This window comes from Cyprinodon tularosa, unplaced genomic scaffold, assembly GCF_016077235.1.
Source record: "Cyprinodon tularosa strain WSP-4 unplaced genomic scaffold, ASM1607723v1 ctg203, whole genome shotgun sequence".
NCBI lineage: Eukaryota > Metazoa > Chordata > Actinopteri > Cyprinodontiformes > Cyprinodontidae > Cyprinodon > Cyprinodon tularosa.
Window position 1 is genome coordinate 850,131 of NW_024038748.1, and position 18,754 is coordinate 868,884.

General features: G+C 40.3%; 1 non-coding gene across 1 annotated transcript; it reads right to left on the reverse strand.

Annotated features, from left to right (window-relative positions):
• Positions 1 to 16,258: 16,258 nt before the first annotated feature.
• On the reverse strand, positions 16,259 to 16,359 carry LOC119783388. The gene has a single exon (XR_005280787.1). It is a non-coding gene; the product is annotated as a small nucleolar RNA SNORA17 (small nucleolar RNA).
• Between the last annotated feature and the right edge of the window lie 2,395 nt (positions 16,360 to 18,754).

An 18,754-nucleotide genomic window follows, 5' to 3' on the forward strand; every position in this document is an offset into this window, starting at 1 on the left:
GTAAATATAAATAAATTAGGACTGTGAAATAATTAATCACACCCAAATAAAAGTGTTTATTTATAAATATATATATATATATATGTGTATATATATAAATATGTATATATATATATATACATATTTATATATATATATACATATTTATATATATATATATATATACATATACATATATAAATATATACATATACATATATATATATATACATATGTATATGTATATATATATATATATATATATATATATATATAGGTATCTATATCTATATAGATAGATATCTATATAGATATCTATAGATATATCTATATATCATGTTGCCATTCAGTACACTGAGTTTTAATAGCATATATTGATTTAACATAAATACCTTGTGCATGTGTATATTTATTGCACCTGTATGTTCTATTTAATGTGCTTTTCATATGAAATACCATGGTTATAATTATTGATAAGTGTGCAGTGTCATAACTACATGTCTGACTTTTGTTTAACAAACCAAACAGTTAGACAATTGAGGAAGTTATGGTTATTTAAGTACATGCGCCTTTAAAACACAATGTTACGAATGAGCGAGCTGCCTGTGGCAAGATGGCCGCCACGTGCGGACGTCGACCCCCATTGGCCAGCAGCGCGGACGAGACATCTAGCCTTTATTATGGATATCTATGGGTGTTGCGGCCGGTCGCCGGGGCTTGGTGCCGGGGGGCGGGGCGTGTTTCGGTGCTCTGTGGGGCTGGGGCGTTTCGGTCGGCGCCATGGGGGGGCTGGTGTTCGGTGCCCGGCCCTACTTCGGGGTGGCCGGCTGCCGGCGGGGCCCGCGGACTCGTCCCCGCGGCTCCCCGGGGCGCCGGCATGGTGGTGGCTGGGGGGCTTCTTCGTGGCTGTCTCTCCTCCTACCTTGGTGGGGGTCTGATTTCCGGGGCTGGCCCCGCCTTGGTGCCTTCGCTTCTGGGGTCCCTTTGGGCGCCTGGGGCTTTGGGTCTCCCGGCGCTGGACTCAGTGCTCTGGGGGGTGCGCCTCTCCGGCTCTCCACAACCACTATTGAGCATTTTTTCTATGGTTAAAACTTTACATGCACAAGTTCACCCTCACAAACAACTACAGGTGCTAGGCTTCAGGTACTTAGAGATTCACTTCCAAACAGAAACCCCACATTCATATCTTCAGGTAACACAGAGTACATGTCAGACTTAATAATATTACTTTAGCGATAGTTTCAAGGTGTTTGCTTTATTGTATATCTCGTACCATGTCTTTTGGTTGTGCTGTTCTTTTTTTTTCATCTCATTGCAGGTGATGAAGCAGACTGAAAATGTTTTGTCATTGTCTCCTTCCTATCTCCTCTTTCTTTCATCTTTTGTCCTTTTTTTTCTTTTTCCTTCTTCTTCTTCTGTTTTTCTGCTCTACTTACATTGCAGTGTCCATATGAACTGTAAAACTCCCTGCATAATTATAATAAAGCAATTTATATACATGAAACAAGTGGAGCAGTATGGCAATCTAACTAATTACTTAGACTGTAACTATAACGCAGTTACCATTGCAGACACCCCATTACTGCGCGTTACTCAGGTCGCATAATGAACCTTTTTTCATGATAGGACTCGTGCGCGCCTTGTCATGAGAGAGGGGAGGATGAGATTAGCTGATGTATAGTGAGATTCCGTCTGTCAGTTGGGTAGGTGGGTGTTTCTGCTGGCGGGTGTTAACGTACAGCACACAGAGATGTGGAGAGTGAGGAGGACTCCAGCAGCAAAACAGCGTTTTCCAGATGGGAATACCGGTGTTACGTCGAGCTGCGTTTCCCCATCAGATACGGTTTCCCCTGCATCTCCGCACAGTGCAGGCGGCACGATTCACCACGCAAGCGACAGGAAACGCTCCTTTCCACAGGAGAACTATGGAGAGGGTGAATGATCAAATGATAGCCTATATGGAGAAAGGGAGAAATCTGGATGGATGGATGGATGGATGGATGGATGGATGGATGGATGGATGGATGGATGGATGGATGGATGGATGGATGGATGGATACTCTGCCTTTTCAACCTTTTCAAAGATCCATATTTTATGTCACACACAGAGTATACATCTAGATAGATAGATGGATAGATAGATGTTGCAGTATCTATAACAACCCAAACACACAGGATTTCAGAATTAGAAATCCCCAGTTATTAATTTCATATACTCACCAGATCTGAATGCCCTGTTAAAAAACTTCACATCGCGTTCCCCCCTGATGTCATTTACGTTGAGTTGCAATAAATGCAAAACTCTCTGCAGGTTCTTGTCTTTGTCGTCCGCTCTATTCAGCTGGCTTTTGAAACACACGGCGAGAAGGTGGGGGCCGGGTGGGGAGGGTTACGGGGGCGAGAAACGCAAAAGTAACGCAATAGTTACTTCTACTAGTACTAGTTACTTTTATTGTGGAGTAACTCAGTTAGTAACTCAGTTACTTTTTGCGAGAAGTAACTAGTAACTATAACTAATTACTTTTTCAAAGTAACGTGCCCAACACTGCGGTTCTTATCCATAAATCAGTTCCTTTTAAAACACATAGAATTATCTTAGACCAAAGAGGCAGATTTGTTATAGTCAAGGGCTCTCTGCTACATCAAGAAATTATCCTGGCTAATATATATGGTCCCAACAGCGATGATGACTCATTCTTTAATAACTTGTTTATGACCGTCTCTTCTTATCAGGGAGATATAAAAATGGGTGGCGATTTTAACTGCACGCTCAACTCCAATTTAGACAGATCAACAAGAGTGGGTTCTTCTCACACTCGGTCCTGCAAAACGATTGATCACTTTATGTCAGAGCTTAATCTTTGCGATATTTGGAGACATAGGAATCCTACTACCCAAGAATTTTCTTGTATCTCAAACACCTACTTGACTCAATCCCGTATTGATTATTTTTTAATCTCCAAAATGCTGAAAGACTAAGTCTGTGACTCTGGACATAAAGGTATTATACTTTCTGACCATGCTCTTATATTTCTACATTACCGTTATAATTCATACTCGAAAGGACAGTCATCGTCGACTTAGCACGAGGTGGCTATTCTTCACTACAAATACTGACGAAACATCAGCCTCTGTTAGGTGGGAAGCATTTAAAGCCTACATTAGAGGTCAGAAGATATCCTACACGAGCCACATATCTAATCGGATGCATCTCCTTATGACAGAACTATAACGCGACATTAAAGAAATGGAAAATAAATCTACCATTAATAATACCCCAGAGAATATACAGAGGCTTACGGAACTAAGAGCTAACTATAACGACCTAACAGCTAACAAAGCACTATTAAAGATAACCAGACTGAAGCAGAAGTATTATGAACAGAGAGAATCACCAGGTAAACGTTTAGCCTGGCGCCTTAAAACCTTGAGCCAGGAAAAGGCTATTACCGAAATTGAAACTGAAAGAGGGATTACAACAAGTCACTCAGAAATCAACGATGCGTTTAGAAAATATTATATGAAACTCTATGCTTCAGAAGCTCAATAACCCAATGACCAGGACAAGTTCTTAGAACGCCCTACCCATGCCACTCTTGGAAGATATGTCAAAGCAAAAACTAGACTCGCCCAATAACGAAAGAGGAAATATTTGAAACTCTTGTTTATATGAGCAGTGGTATATCACCAGGTCCTGACGGACTTCCTTTAGATTTTATTAAACACTTTAAGAAGTGATTGATTCCACCTCTGTTCGATATGATAGTTGAATCAATCGAGGCAGGACAATTACCACCCTCCCTATGTAATGCGATGATATCACTGATATTAAAGCCAAATAAGTCCCCCACCAATTGTGCATCATACCGTCCAATATCATTAATAATCTCAGATGTTAAAATAATCGCAAAGATGTTTGCAAGATGCTTGGAAAAACAACTCCCCTCCTTAATAGTCCCTGATCAAAATGGCTTCATTAAAGACCGACAGGCCTTTCATAACATCCATAGAGTACTAAACATCATCTATGCAAAGCAGGGATGCACAAACACAGCAATAATCTCACTTGACGCAAAAAATGCTTTCGACATGGTCGAGCACCCATATTTGTTCAACATTTTGAGGCGGTTTGGGTTTGGGGATTATTTTTGCCGCTTTGTGAAAATGCTATACCGATTCCCAAGTGCAGCGATCACAACAAATTTTGCCACATCGGAGCCCTTTCAACTCAAGGGAGGAACTAGGCAGGGGTGCCCCCTCTCGCCCCTTCTGTTTGCATTAGCGATCGAACCACTGGCCATCGCAGTCAGACAATCCACTAATATGACAGGCATCAGACTAGGCGTTACTGAGAACACAATAGGTCTTTTTGCTGACGATATAGTTTTGTTCTTGACACAATTAAGTGATTCAATTCCCAACCTGATGAAGTTAATAGACACATTTGGTTCATTTTCAGGATATACAGTGAATGAATCAAAGTCGAACATCTTGTTTCTTAACTATTTAGAAAGAATCTCCCCACCAATACAAACCCCTTTCATCAACGTGAGCAACTTTACATACTTGGGGATCAAAAGTACACCCACACCAAAGGATTTAGTAACTTGCAATCAGCAATCCAGTGAATAAATAGAGATCAGTGGAGTCAATGGGCAAACATTTTTGAGCCCTAGGGTGGAAATACATCAAAACCCGACGAAAAATGAAATTACACTTTACTTTACTTAATTATTTATCTTGCACATTATATTTCAGAATTTTTTTCCCAAATGAATCATATATAAATTATAAAATATAAATTATAATTTAATTTCATTCAAAGTCATTAGGCTGGTGAGGTGGTGCTAGGGGTGTAGATCACATCCATCATGGCGATTCGATTCAGTATCGATTTTCTTACCCAACGATTCGATTATTTTCGATACTCAAGAATACACCACGATTCAAATCGATTCGATTCGATTAATCGATTATTCGGTTACATTTTTTTTATTATTTTTTTTTTTTTTATATACCTTACAGGCTAAACAAAGTTTCAAGTTTGAAATAAATCAATGAAAGCTGTAATATCGTTATGCATTTTTTTTTTAGAAACAACAGCAAATAACAGAAGTAGAAAAGTTGCATCAAAAAATGCTGCAAAAATACTGCACTATTTCAGTGCAATGAGTTCAATGAAATACCTCGGCTCCAGAGTGTCAACGTCCCCGCCCCCTTGAGAGACGCTCCGCTGCTCCTCTCCCAAATTGTAGATGACCGCAAACAGTGCCGCAGAGGCCAGCTTGTTTTGTTTTTATGACCGAAATTGCGGGAAACAACTCGTGAAGTTTGACCTGCTAGAAGAGCGAGGTGCGCGAGAATGCTGAGACCCTTTTTCCACCTGGATCTCCGCTCTTTTTGGCCCTCATGTCCCTCCATCGTCGGACTAAACTCGCCCCCACTTCCTTGCCGCCTCAGCTGTATCTAGACCCACAGCGTGTAGCACAGACCACGCTTCAATATTGAGTATAATTTAAAAATGTCTGTGTCAAGCTTGCTGCAACACACTGCTGTAAGAGTATAACTAGGAAGCGAGGTAGGAGGGCAAAATAGGTTTAGCGCCACCGCAGCACGGGAGGAGAATTGCGCCCAGGAGCGAATGGATAAAAATAGACCGGAGGAAAAAAAAAACATGAATCGATTATCTTGCGGACGTGTCGATGCATCGGATCGTCGGCTTTTGGATCGATGCATCGATACAAAATGATTATTTACACCCCTACTAGTCACCCAGGGAAGGCTATCAGCAGAGCTATTAATTATCAATCAAAGAACTTATTATCTCTGTTTATTCACACTGTTACCAATAGGGGGTGGATCTGACCTGAGTGATAAAACGTCCGCTATATGGATTACAAGACCACTACCAGTTAAACAATGACGTCTTTATTCTAATAATTCAGGATTACAGAAATCTAACATCTATGCAAACACTACACGCTATTAGAAAAAAAACACGAGGTAGAATAAATGACTAGTTTAAAGAAAAGAAAAAAAGAATAAAACCCTAAGAGTCCGTTTAACTGGCTTCTGAAATTGTCCAAGATAGGCCAGATGTTAATACATTCACTAATGTCCGTTGGAATAGCAGCAGAAGCAGCAGAAGTTGTTTTAGCAAAACGGCATCAACAGTGTGTGTGTGGGGAAGGCATGTAAATCTATTAGAGACCTCCCTTTTCATGTGATGAAAGGGAGGGGGGGGGACGGTCCTCAACCTCATGACCACACACGGTTGAATGTGGCAAACTCTATAACTATGTTAAAGCAGAAAAACGGGCAAAAACAGGATAGGAAAGAGAAGAAGAAAGAAATATCACTTGTAGCACACTTATTTCAACTAATGAACCAGAGCTCTCATAACCAACACAGATTAAAATCAGCATTAATTTAAATCCCTAACTTCCTGTCTCTCTCCTCAAGTGCAGTACCTCATTAATGCATCAAAAGAAAAGTGTAGCGGGGAGATCTTTTGTTCTAAGAATGAAAAAAAAATTATCTGGATCTATACAATAACACAGAACAAAACAAATCATACTTGAAAACCCAAAAATAGAATCTTAAACAGAAACAAAAGAGATAATATAGATAAGAAATTGCATAGGTAGTTTTTTTAATCCCACCCACCTTAGTTCACTGTAATAGGATGCTAACAAACTGCCAAAGCAGGTTTTTCGATAAACCTACCGGTATGAGAAACAGCAGCTCTACACTAGGATCAAGTTAGATCAGTCATAAAGCATAAGCTCAAATATAATCAGTTCCTTTTTACAATGCTTCAAAATCTGGATTGGAGAGCTTTGAAGAAACTGAGATATTTGATGTTCTGTCTGGTCAGCTCTGTCTTTTCTCTGATAATCCTGATCTCCAGCAGCAGGTAAGTTTAAACCACCACAACTCTGGCAACTAATCTGGCAATTAAAAGGTTTTCAGCAGAAAAGCAGGCCTATTAAGTTAACTTTTTTTTTTTTTTATCCTCGCAGGAAAGAAACATTTAGTTTAAATAATTAATTTTCTTCTAAACATGTCCACAACACTTAGCTACTTTAAAACAACAATGCATTATAAACTGGGGCATCAAAAGTAACTGGGAACACGTTTAATAAAAAATTTTCTTTGCATAATGAGGAATTGCCTCATTGCAGCAAAGTGGAAATAAGATGTACAACTGTTTCTAGAAATAAAAGTACTACTTAAATTCAGTTTAGGGATTTTAAAGGTTAAATGTATCTTTTCTTTATCACATTCTATTCTACACTTTTTCTGTCACTTGTTATGTCTCAGCATTTAGCTTGGAACCCAAGACCTAGAGTTCAAAACAGGGGTCAGTTTCAAGAAGCAGGTTTAACAAGATTCAAATCCACAACACAAATTGATCTAGCCTAGTTTTCCGTTTCACAAAGACCCCTATAAATTATTTCAAATACTTCTAAGTAGGTCCACTCAGAATTTAATATGCAAGCTTTTCATATGTGCGTATCAACAGCCATTATCAGTGGAGCCCCGAATCCATGAGTCACCATGATAATAGGTAACAGGAAGTCCCAATTTGACCAAACTGGAAATAAAGATTTTAATTAAGAAACAAAAAAAAAAAAAAAAATGAGAATATGTTTAAAAGACAACGAAACAGCACTACGGCTGCAAAGGAGTGGGACATTTTGTGGGAAAAGACTCCTGCTTGGGTTAATGCGTAGGTTTACATCAAGTGTACTAAGGCAGGCCATTTTAACATTTATTAAAAGCACTATTCCTCTCTCTTGTTCCATTTAAAGGTCACAAAAATAAGACTCTTCCTGATCTAACTAACAATCCCATACTGAACTGTAATAATGCATTTTCTAAATTACATTTTTGCAGCAGAAATTCAATGTAAAGTAAAGTAAAAACAAAATTTTACTGGTGAAAATTAAGTTTCGTATATCTAGAAATGTTTACACATTTGAGTTGGCTGTTTTGACATTCATCACATTAATTGAATATCTTTTTATGATATCTGAAATATATTTCTTTATAGTAAATATAATACAAATGCTGACAAGTAACAATAGGAATAGAAAGATTTAAAATACACTTCAAGACATCCAGAATGTTTATTTTAGATGTGAAGAATGTCATTTTGTTCGAAAGAGTCATTGTGATACTCATTTCAGATAACAGGAATAAATATTCAGTAAAACTAATACATATCAAAACGACTTGCCTGTTGTGACTACGATAACATTTCATCCATCCATCCATTATCTGACACGCTTCTCCCAATTGGGGTCGCGAGGGGTGCTGGTGCCTATCTCCAGCAGTCAATGGGCGAGAGGCGGGGTACACCCTGGACAGATCGCCAGTCCAGTCCCAAAACATTTGCCCTGCGATTTCTTAAATTGGTATGTATCTATTCGGGTGAAATCACCTGGCAGCAGGTTTAAAAAATGGCACTGATGACTGGCTTAATTACTCATTCTTTTCACCTGTCTAACTCTTTGTGGTCAGAAAATTTAGAATTCTCTGTTTTCATATATTTAGTTATGCTGTTTATCCAGTAAAAAATGTTTTTACTCAGTCTTTTTAACTTGCAAGGCCACAAAATGTCTGAGTGAGACGTGTTTTTTTATATAAGGACTCAAGGGTGTGACTTTGTAGAAAAAATTGGTGGGGACGCTCTAAGGATAGGGGCTGATGGACCTACGGCTACTCAACCCAAACGCTTTCAATAGGGTTTATATTTTCCAAAAATGAGCTCAAACATATATTTATTGAATGCTTTCCTATTGTTGAGAACACAAGAGAACCAATGTACACTGATATTTAGAGGTATAGACAGATGCCTGCCTTTAGTGCATTATTTATAAAGGGCTCAAAAACATTAATGTATAAAAAATGACGAATAACAGCTGATATCCAATGACAACATCAATAAATCATGCATCCCTAGAATGGACACAACTTCACTTCCATCCATCCATCCATGCATGGCTTCCCTTTAAGCTGCATGAGTAATTACCCTCCTTCATAGCAGCAAAAAGATCTATCCATCCATCCATTTTCTTAAACGCTTATTCCCAAGTGGGGTCGCGAGGTGTGCTGGTTCCTATCTCCAGCTGTCTATGGGCAAGAGGCGGATTCCACACTGGACAGGTGGCCAGTCCCTCGCAGGGCAACACAGAGACAAAAAGGACAAACAACCATTAATGCACACACTCACAGCAGCAAAAACTAATTTAGAATTGTGTCCCAAATGTCATTGACAGCCAAAGTCTATATATTGAACCTTATGTTTCAAAAATCATTTATACACAGATTTTTATTATTTGTGCTTTAATTCTTGTATGTTTCTTATATTATAATTTTGAGTCTGTGTCCTGTGAGTCTGGCTGTCTCTGGGTTGGCTGGTGCAGCTATTTGTTGAACTACAAAAAGACAAAAAGATTTATTGAATTTTATTATAACATTGCATATTTTTTCCTGTAAACTTGGATATATATATATTTTTTGCATGTTGCATATCCCAGTAAATCTCTTTCACCTTTAAATCAGCAGCTGTCCCTAATTGTGTCTCTGCTCTGCTTAAAAACAGAATTACGAATATATTGATGCCAGAGACAATCATTTTCAGGATCTCTAGAAGCTCTGCAGTCTGATTCTCTGTTCAATAAGAAAACAACAGATATGTGTTCATTTTAATCTCTAACTCTGAGTAATGGTCCTCTGAGGTCCTCGGTGGCATCTCATCTAATTTTTTTAACCAAACCATCTCCTAACTTTACTGAAACATATATTGAAGTAGCTGCCAGTTAAAATTCACTGAGTGCTGCTGTGTCTCTCCTGCTCCACGGAGCGACCCTGTACGCGGTGAATAGCGACAGATCCAATGATATTTCACCGAGAGGTGGGACTCGAGAGCAGCTGGATGCGAGGAAAAACCCAGACTAAAAACGCTCTGAACACAGTTAGCAGCACCCAACCCCAGTTACTGTTGGCTAAAGTAAATCAGCAGAAAGGGGGGAAATTATTGGTGGGGACTGTCCCCTCCATGCCCAAAGTTGGTGGGGACATGTCCACACCAGTCCTTTAGAAAGTTACTTATTCCACAACAAGCCAAATTCTTTCCCAGAATTGTTATTGTTTGACCAAAGTGTGTGTAATTTGTTTTGACTCTGACACAACCTTCACAGCTTTTTCCTAATTATAAGTAAGGGAGAAAAACTCTGTCTAGATAAGAACAGGGCTGATTACTGTGCCGTAAGGCCTGTATGGTGAACTGTTCTCTCTTTGCAAAGAGATAAAATAATGTGCTGACTGAGTGAAATCCATCCATCTCTGATTATTTTAACAGGGGTGAAAAGTTGAATACTTTTTTCCCACTACACTGGGAATCTGATTCACCTGCTCCTGTCTCTATTTAAAGAAATCACTCTTATCTACCTGGATATTCTCTGGAGGTCTGCGACGCCTCTGTCAGTGACGACTGTCTCCTCTCTCGTTACTTTAACTCCGCGGTTCTCAAAGTGTGTGGCGCGACCCACTGGTGGGGAATTGAGACGTGACAGGTGGGGCGCGCCAAGTTCCGGTGTGTGTGTGTGTGTGTGTGTGTGTGTGTGTGTGTGTGTGTGTGACTATAAATGTAGAATGTGTGAGAGCAAACTGTCCTTATAGCTGTATGTTGCCGCTTTTTAGACCAATCAAACCCACAAAGTAATCATTACTAGCCTACATGCAGTCTAATTAAAAGAACATTAGATATGAGAAAAATTTCCCCTGGAACTGAAGTGCCAAAATAATGATTGACGTGACGTCGGCATATTATTTGTAACAGAATAAACTTTCGCGCCCCAGTGTTGCCAACTTTGTCGCTATATTTCAGACCCCTCCAGCGACTCTTTTTCAAAAAAACAAATCTAGCGCCTTTTGGAGACTCTTACGTGAAAGCACGTATCGTTCCTTTTCTTGTCCTCCAGCGGCAGGTGCTGCCGTGGGGCGCCTCCCCCGTCCCAACCCCGTTCTCCCCCGCTATTGCAGGAGTCCCCATCAGCGCTGCAGTCAGAGCAGAGACACAGCATGTTTAACTTTTGCGTCCAGACTGCAAATAAAGCGCACATGCGCCGGGATTGACGGCGCAGGTTGATCATAAATAACTGAATTTGAAATATTTTATCTTAAATAAATAACGGCGTTTGATTCACACAGCCACATGTTCATGTTTCTGGTTAGGAGTGGAGAGCGAGTATCCACTCATCGGGCAGAGAGCTGTGTGCATTCTTCTTCCCTTTGCCACATCATATCTCTGTGAGATGGGCTTTTCAGCTGCTGCTTCAATGAAAACAAAATATAGATCTCAGCTGAACATTGAGCATGACTTGAGAGTGGCAGTATCAAGCCTGCAACCCCGTTTTGAGAAACTGCAATGCAAAACAGGCTCATTGCAGCCACTAATGCAGGGATAAATAGACCTGTCTTGCCAGATGGATTTCACTTCTTTTCTTTTATTAACAGATTGCAGAGTGGCACTTTAATTTTTTCTATCTTTGAGCTTGATACAAATTTTGACACAGCTGCATTTTTATTTTCTTTATTTTTGAGCTTGCTGTTATTTGATGTAGATTTGTATTTAGATACTACTTGTTACTTCAATAAAATTGGAACATTTTAAGATTGTTGAATATTTCATTAGCATTGTGTTGGGGCGATGGGGACAGGCGGGGCTTGAAAATTCCCCCTTGTCCAAAGTGGGGAATGACAGAAAAAGTTTGAGAACCACTGCTTTAACTCAACATTTTCTTGCTCATGGTTTTTCATGTCGTTATAAAAACTTGTTGTGTTTACACTGCATTTAACTGGCTTTTTACAAACCATGAAACCATGTTCTTATTAACGGTATTTTCCCCTTCGATGGTCTCTCTCTCTCTCCGGCGTCTAAGGAGCAGCAGCACGGCTGTTTGTGTGTCGAGTGGAGAGAGAGCTGAGTGGGTGGGCCAGACTGAGCCTGTGTGCTGAGCCGGTGATGAGAGGAAAGGGGGGGAGCAGCAAAGTGCTGTGACACAGACAGGGAGACTGGTTAATCTGTTGCAGTTAATTGGCTAATCCCAGGCCAGCGCTTGGGGAATACTCCTGGTTCTCCCTATGGCCAGTCCGGGTAGGGCCCTGATAGTCATGATATGGGGCGAAATTTTCTGCTTGCTGGGTTTGCGCTCTCTGAGTGCTTTTCTAGTTATTATTTGGAACAGAATGTTTAGGGGCTGTTGCTTTTGGAATGTGTTTTTAAATATCTCTAGACATGTTTTGACAGACTGAACTGGAGCAGCTTGTTTGGAGAGGCTGAAAGAGTAAGCTCTTTTACAAGTTAATGCATATGCTGTCATGATCTGCTGATTAGGATTTTTGGTTCTGTTCCAAATGACACTTTGAGTTTTCAGTTACACTTAGATTTATGACGTTCTGCATTGTCTAAGTCAGTGGTCCCTAACCTTTTTTGCACCACGGACCACTATATGTCAGACAATATTTTCACGGACCGGCCGGGGGGGTAAATACGATCAAGTAAAATGATATGACTGGCATAAAATCAAATACAAACAGCATACAAATAAAACTCACCATTATGTTGAATTAGTGGGAGCCCTAAGCTTGTTTCTCCGAAACAAGCCGCTCCCATCTAGGCGTAATCAGAGTGTGCTCCTTATGTCCAGTCTACTCCATAGCTTTGTTTTGGTCGCTGTAACCGCAGAAAATCCTGCTTCACAAAGATAGGATGTTATAGATAGGATGGGTCTTGACCTGAATTAACCTGTGTCAAGAGGCACAGATGCACCGACTGATGTAATTGGGGGAGAATACCACAATTTTTTATATTTTTCAAAATAAAACATCACTCAGACTCTGATCGTCGATAAATTATATATCTATATATATATACTTTTTTCTGTGCGGCCCGGTACCAAATGACCGACGGGCCGTTACCGGTCCGCAGCCTGGTGGTTGGGGACCGCTGGTCTAAGTCATTAGTTTCATATCCATTCAGTGACATCTAAGTTCTTTTCTAGTGATATACAAGCACTCTTTCCTTGTGCCAGTCTCCTTTCCCTAGCTAATAAGCTCATTCTTTGCTCTATTTCCCATATATACACCTCCTGTGCAGTTCCTCATTGCTGGATTGTTTTCATTCCTTTTTTTCTTCTTTTTTTATCTCTGAGTTCCCTGTCAGTTGTTTCTGGATTATTGCTTTTGTACAATTTACCTCTTCATTAAACCTACAAGAAATCCTCTCTGCCTCTTTAGCTCTGGATTTGGGTCCTTTACAACTACTCAGATATTAACATGTACCAATATAAAGAAGGCCGTGATTGCTCATCTTAACAAAGACTAAACTGTCTAAAGGAAAACAGTTATTTGGAAAATGTAGAAATTGGAGACAACAAACAGTATATCTGCATAAAGGCCTAATTCCATCTGTCAAATTGAGATGGCCAAATGAAGCCTCATGAAGCAATGAAGCCTTCCCTCCCAAGGCTTTGCCTAAAGGTTCATTACTTGATGCTTCATCCAATGCTCACTATTGAGCAGCACATACACTACAGCCCTCATATTTCAAAAATTAGAAAAAAATTATGAGTGCAATATTGTCAAATAAAGTTTTTTTTTTTATAAAACATGTGTCATTACTTTTAAGTTATCAAAATTATTTATACCGAAAATAACCCTTCCAATATGTTGACTTTCGGTTTTGGAATGTATTTTGGAATGCCAGCATTCGTAACATGTAGGTGAATCACTGTTCCCCAGTATGACGTCATTGATTCGCCTACATGTGATGAATGCTGGCGTACCATAAAGAACAAATTATGAGTAGTTTAGTTTGTGCCTTTAAATCGTTGCCCATAGGAAGACGTTACTTGGATATAACCTAACAGAATATCTTCAGAACGGCTCCAAATGACACAAAACTCATATGGGTGAGTAGAACATGATGTAATAACGTAAAATCAAAGGCAATATGTAAAAAAAACAGCATTCCCCTTTAAGGTTTTGCATCCACTCATCAGGGCCAGATTATTCTTTTCTCTCTAGTCAGTGGTGAGAGTGTTTGTTGGGTACCTTGGAGTTTCTCATTTCCTGACCTGTTTTGGCTCTCAACCTCCTCTCAACCTAAGCCTGCCTGCTCTGATCTTGTTCCCTGACTTGCAATTAAACCCGGGCCACAGCAGGGAGAGCGCTGACTGGACCATCAAGGAGATGGTCTAGTGCCCATATGTCAAAGTCAAGGCCAGAATTGTTTATCCATGGCCCCCTGGATGATATTTAATTACCATTAGAACCGGCCCACAGGCCATGGCCTCTTGTGTGCTCTGCTGTGACTGCGGCTACCGTTGCATTGTGGGGAGTGTAGCGTTGGTGTGGTTGTGTTGCACACACCAACACTAAATTCCCAGGGGAAAAAATGATTGTATTTTTCTTATATTTTAATTTTTTTGCTGTGCTTTGCATGTTTGGATTGTTTTGGTTTTTGCTTTTTCCCCCTTTAACAATCCAAGCTGGGCTGAAGTCGGTTGTCTAAGGAGGCGGACTGCACTAACTGCACTTTGCTTGGATTGTTAAAGGGGGCAATCAAAAACCAATATCCAAACATAATTTATTATGCATGCACTTTAATTTATGTATTTTGTAATTTTGTTAATAATATAAATCTTAATATTTTGTTTAAAAAAAAAATGTGTTTGATGTTGGTTCAATAGGCTATGATCATTTCAATATGTTTTGATAAACATTTAACCAGTCCGGCCCTCGGCTTGTAGCAAATTAGTTTTTTTTGGCCCTCTGTGTATTTGACTTTGACATCCCTGGTCTAGTGGTTGTCTCTACTGCAACGCCTCTGTCAGTGACGACTGTCTCCTCTCTCGTTACTTTAACTCAACGTTTTCTTGCTCAAGGTTTTTCATGACCTTATAAAAACTTGTTGTGTTTACACTGCATTTAACTGGCTTTTTACAAACCATGAAACCATGTTCTTATTAACGGTATTTTCCCCTTCAATGGTCTCTCTCTCTCTCCGGCGTCTAAGGAGCAGCAGCACGGCTGTTTGTGTGTCGAGTGGAGAGAGAGCTGAGTGGGTGGGCCAGACTGAGCCTGTGTGCTGAGCAGGTGATGAGAGGAAAGGGGTTGAGCAGCAAAGTGCTGTGACACAGACAGGGAGACTGGTTAATCTGTTGCATTTAATTGGCTAATCCCAGGCCAGCGCTTGGGGAATACTCCTGGTTCTCCCTATGGCCAGTCCGGGTAGGGCCCTGATAGTCATGATATGGGGCGAAATTTGCTGCTTGCTGGGTTTGCGCTCTCTGAGTGCTTTTGTAGTTATTATTTGGAACAGAACCAAAAATCCTAATCAGCAGATCATGACATTATATGCTTTAACTTGTAAAAGAGCTTACTGTTTCAGCCTCTCCAAACAAGCTGCTCCAGTTCAGTCTGTCAAAACATGTCTAGAGATATTTAAAAACACATTCCAAAAGCAACAGCCCCTAAACATTCTGTCAGATAATAATCTCTCCCACACGCATTAACTGTAACAGATTAACCAGGCTCCCTGTCTGTGTCACAGCACTTTGCTGCTCCCCCCCTTTCCTCTCATCACCTGCTCAGCACACAGGCTCAGGCCCCGTCCACACGAAGACGAACCCTGGCCTAAACGCACAAATTTTTCACCAAACCAGCCTCTCATCCACACGAAGCCGGCGTTTCGGGGGTCTGTAAACGATCTTTTTTTTATTCAGCCTTCAGAGTGGGAAGATTTTGAAACGCCGTTTTCGCGTTTCCATCTTTACGCTCTAACCGCATTTTTTTTTTACACGCATGCGTCATAGCGTCGCCTCTAAATACGCGTGCGCGACACAGTATCACAACAACAATGGCGCCGTTGCTGCTAATGCTACTCACCCTGCTGTCGGGCTTACAACAGAATCTTCTTCTTCTGGAATATCTCCAGGAAGAACAGAGCAATATCGACGACATAGTTCAGCACCTCAATTTGACTTAACCACGAAAATGGACCCGCAGGGCAACCATGTATAAATATTAGTGCGCATGCCCAACATTTCGTCGCTTATTTTTGCTTTGGCACCACAGCGCCACTTACAGGCCTGGCATACATTTTGCAGCGTTTTCATGCATTCGTGTGGACGCTCACATTTATTTTACGTCTCCGTCTTTACGGCAAACGTTTTGGAAAATATCAGCGTTTCGTGTTCGTTTTGACTTCGTGTGGATGGGGCCTCAGTCTGGCCCACCCACTCAGCTCTCTCTCCACTCGACACAGAAACAGCCGTGCTGCTGCTCCTTAAACGCCGGAGAGAGAGAGAGACCATCGAAGGGGAAAATACCATTAATAAGAACATGGTTTCATGGTTTGTAAAAAGCCAGTTAAATGCAGTGTAAACACAACAAGTTTTTATAAGGTCATGAAAAACCATGAGCAAGAAAACGTTGAGTTACAGTAATGAGAGAGGAGATGAAACATGGCTCATTACCCACCTTCGACCCTCAGACAGACGTCACTGTCAGAGGCGTTGCAGACCTCCAGAAAATATCCAGGTAGATAAGAGTGATGCCCTTCATATTAACTTTAAAAGTAGTTATTATATGTCATGTTTTCATACCATGAGTTTCCCCCTCAGTCAAAATTACTATTACTGTTTTACTTTACCTTTTAAGTTAAGCATTTAATTTTTTATAAATGTATGCTTTCCATCTCAAAGAAAAAAAACGTAAATATGTTGCCTGGAAGTTAGTAAGGAATCGATATTAATATAAAATAAAATTCTATTATAAACCTATATTTATAAAACTGGAGCTTCTCTGAGTAACTCCCTTATAATCACATTTAAACTTGATTGATTGGAAACAAAAAGGAAATTATAGTCAGACCATCTTAATTAGTTTGACTTTCTTTTCCTCAAGACACCTGAGCTGCTTTGATAAGCTCTGATAGCTGTGTGAAAACAGCAGATACCAGGCTTTTCTCTACATCCAGTTTGTTCCTCTGCTTGGTTTGGGTGTGGGTCACAGCTGAAGCTGAACTCAAACATGTAAGAAAAACTGACTTTTTGATAAAACCTTTTTTGCATTTTCCAGTTGAGTACTCAGAAAACAAAACAGATCCCAGCCCTATTTTATTTTGCTCTTTGTCTCTTAGGTAATCTCCCAGTCCCGCCCTGCTTACAGCTATAGCTGACTTTGAGCGAGGCATGACTCACCTTTCCTGTGTTTATGTGAACAAAATAATACTTCCGAACCTTTTTGAGTCTGATGCTAAAACTCTCAATAGTCACTGACATTGACAGCTTTAGTACTAGTACTTAAACTAGTACTCTGGTTTAGGGGGGAACTACTTGTTCCACCAAATATTGTTAAGAAATTGTTTTTAACAATTCCTGCATCAGGATTAAGGTGCAGATCATCACCAAAATGTAACAGATTTTTCCTTGGACTGAGCTGCACCTTTGGTAAAAAAAAAAAATAATTAAAATCCATTCATAACTTTTCAAGTTATCCTGTACATGGGCAGACAGACAGAAAAATATACAAATTCAATCAAAAATATAAGCTCCTCAGGGTAATTATTAAACTAGCCACCTGCACGCTGAAAGAAGCAGCTTGAGGTGAAAAATATCTGAGCAGTTTCCATACATCCATGTGGCGCTTAAGTGTCTGGTTTGCATCAGGTCTATTTTAGTCAGACTACGCAATGATTCAGCAGAAATTAACAGATTTTATTTTGTATTTTCCACCAAAGCGGATACGTTTTACTTTTTAGCCAGGTCTCTCCTCCTGTCAGACCCATAAAATTGCAGCTGAATTGCTCCGTAGTCCAACTAAAACAGACCCGGAGTCTCTCAGTCGGACCTACCAAGCCCCCTTTTGTAAAAACGTGTCGGGTGTGATCATCCATGCAGTGGTTTTGCTATGTCGGACTTTGATTCAGATTACCCCGTTTCAACCCACCTCCATCCCCTTCTCCACCATCATAGTCAAGCTTCGTCAGAGTTTCATTCCTCCCGGACTCTTACTGCATTCCCTCTCATTTTAATCGGTCTGGCAGAAGACCGCCATTTTGAGCCTGGTTTTGCCAGAGGTTTCTTCCCAATGGGGAGTTTTTCCTTTCCACTGTCGCTTCATGCTTGCTCATCATGGACAGGTTCTCTCAAGCTTTGTTATCCAAGCTAGACTTTCATCTTTCAGGTCCCTGATTGAAGCTCTAGTATCAGCTTACTCAGTCCACTGGATCTCCCCATAAAGCTCAGCATACCGTCTCTCTACCCAACAGTCTACAGACTGACCAACTTCATCTATCTCCACTCCACTACCAGTTTCAGACCTGAGGGGGAAACATCCCTATTCTTTACACCTGTTCATGCATATCAAACAAAATTCAGCGCTATGTTTCCTGCCAAGGTCTGAGCGCCAAAAGCTAAAGTTATTGTATTAATATAACTCTACATTCGCCTTTTTCTTTTCGTGTGATTGTTAGATGGAAATCCAATCACTGTAAACATGAAAGAAAAATAATAAATAAAAATAGTGTGTCCCGACAGTGGCCCAGCTACACACTTCTCCTTTTACTGACAAATGGAGGTTTGAGAAGATGGAGCAAACACACACAAATCAGAGAAAGCTCTAGTGATGGTGGAATGAAGCCTCATGAGGCACTGAATTATTTGGGCTAATCGCTTCTACAATCTCCACGGTTCATGCA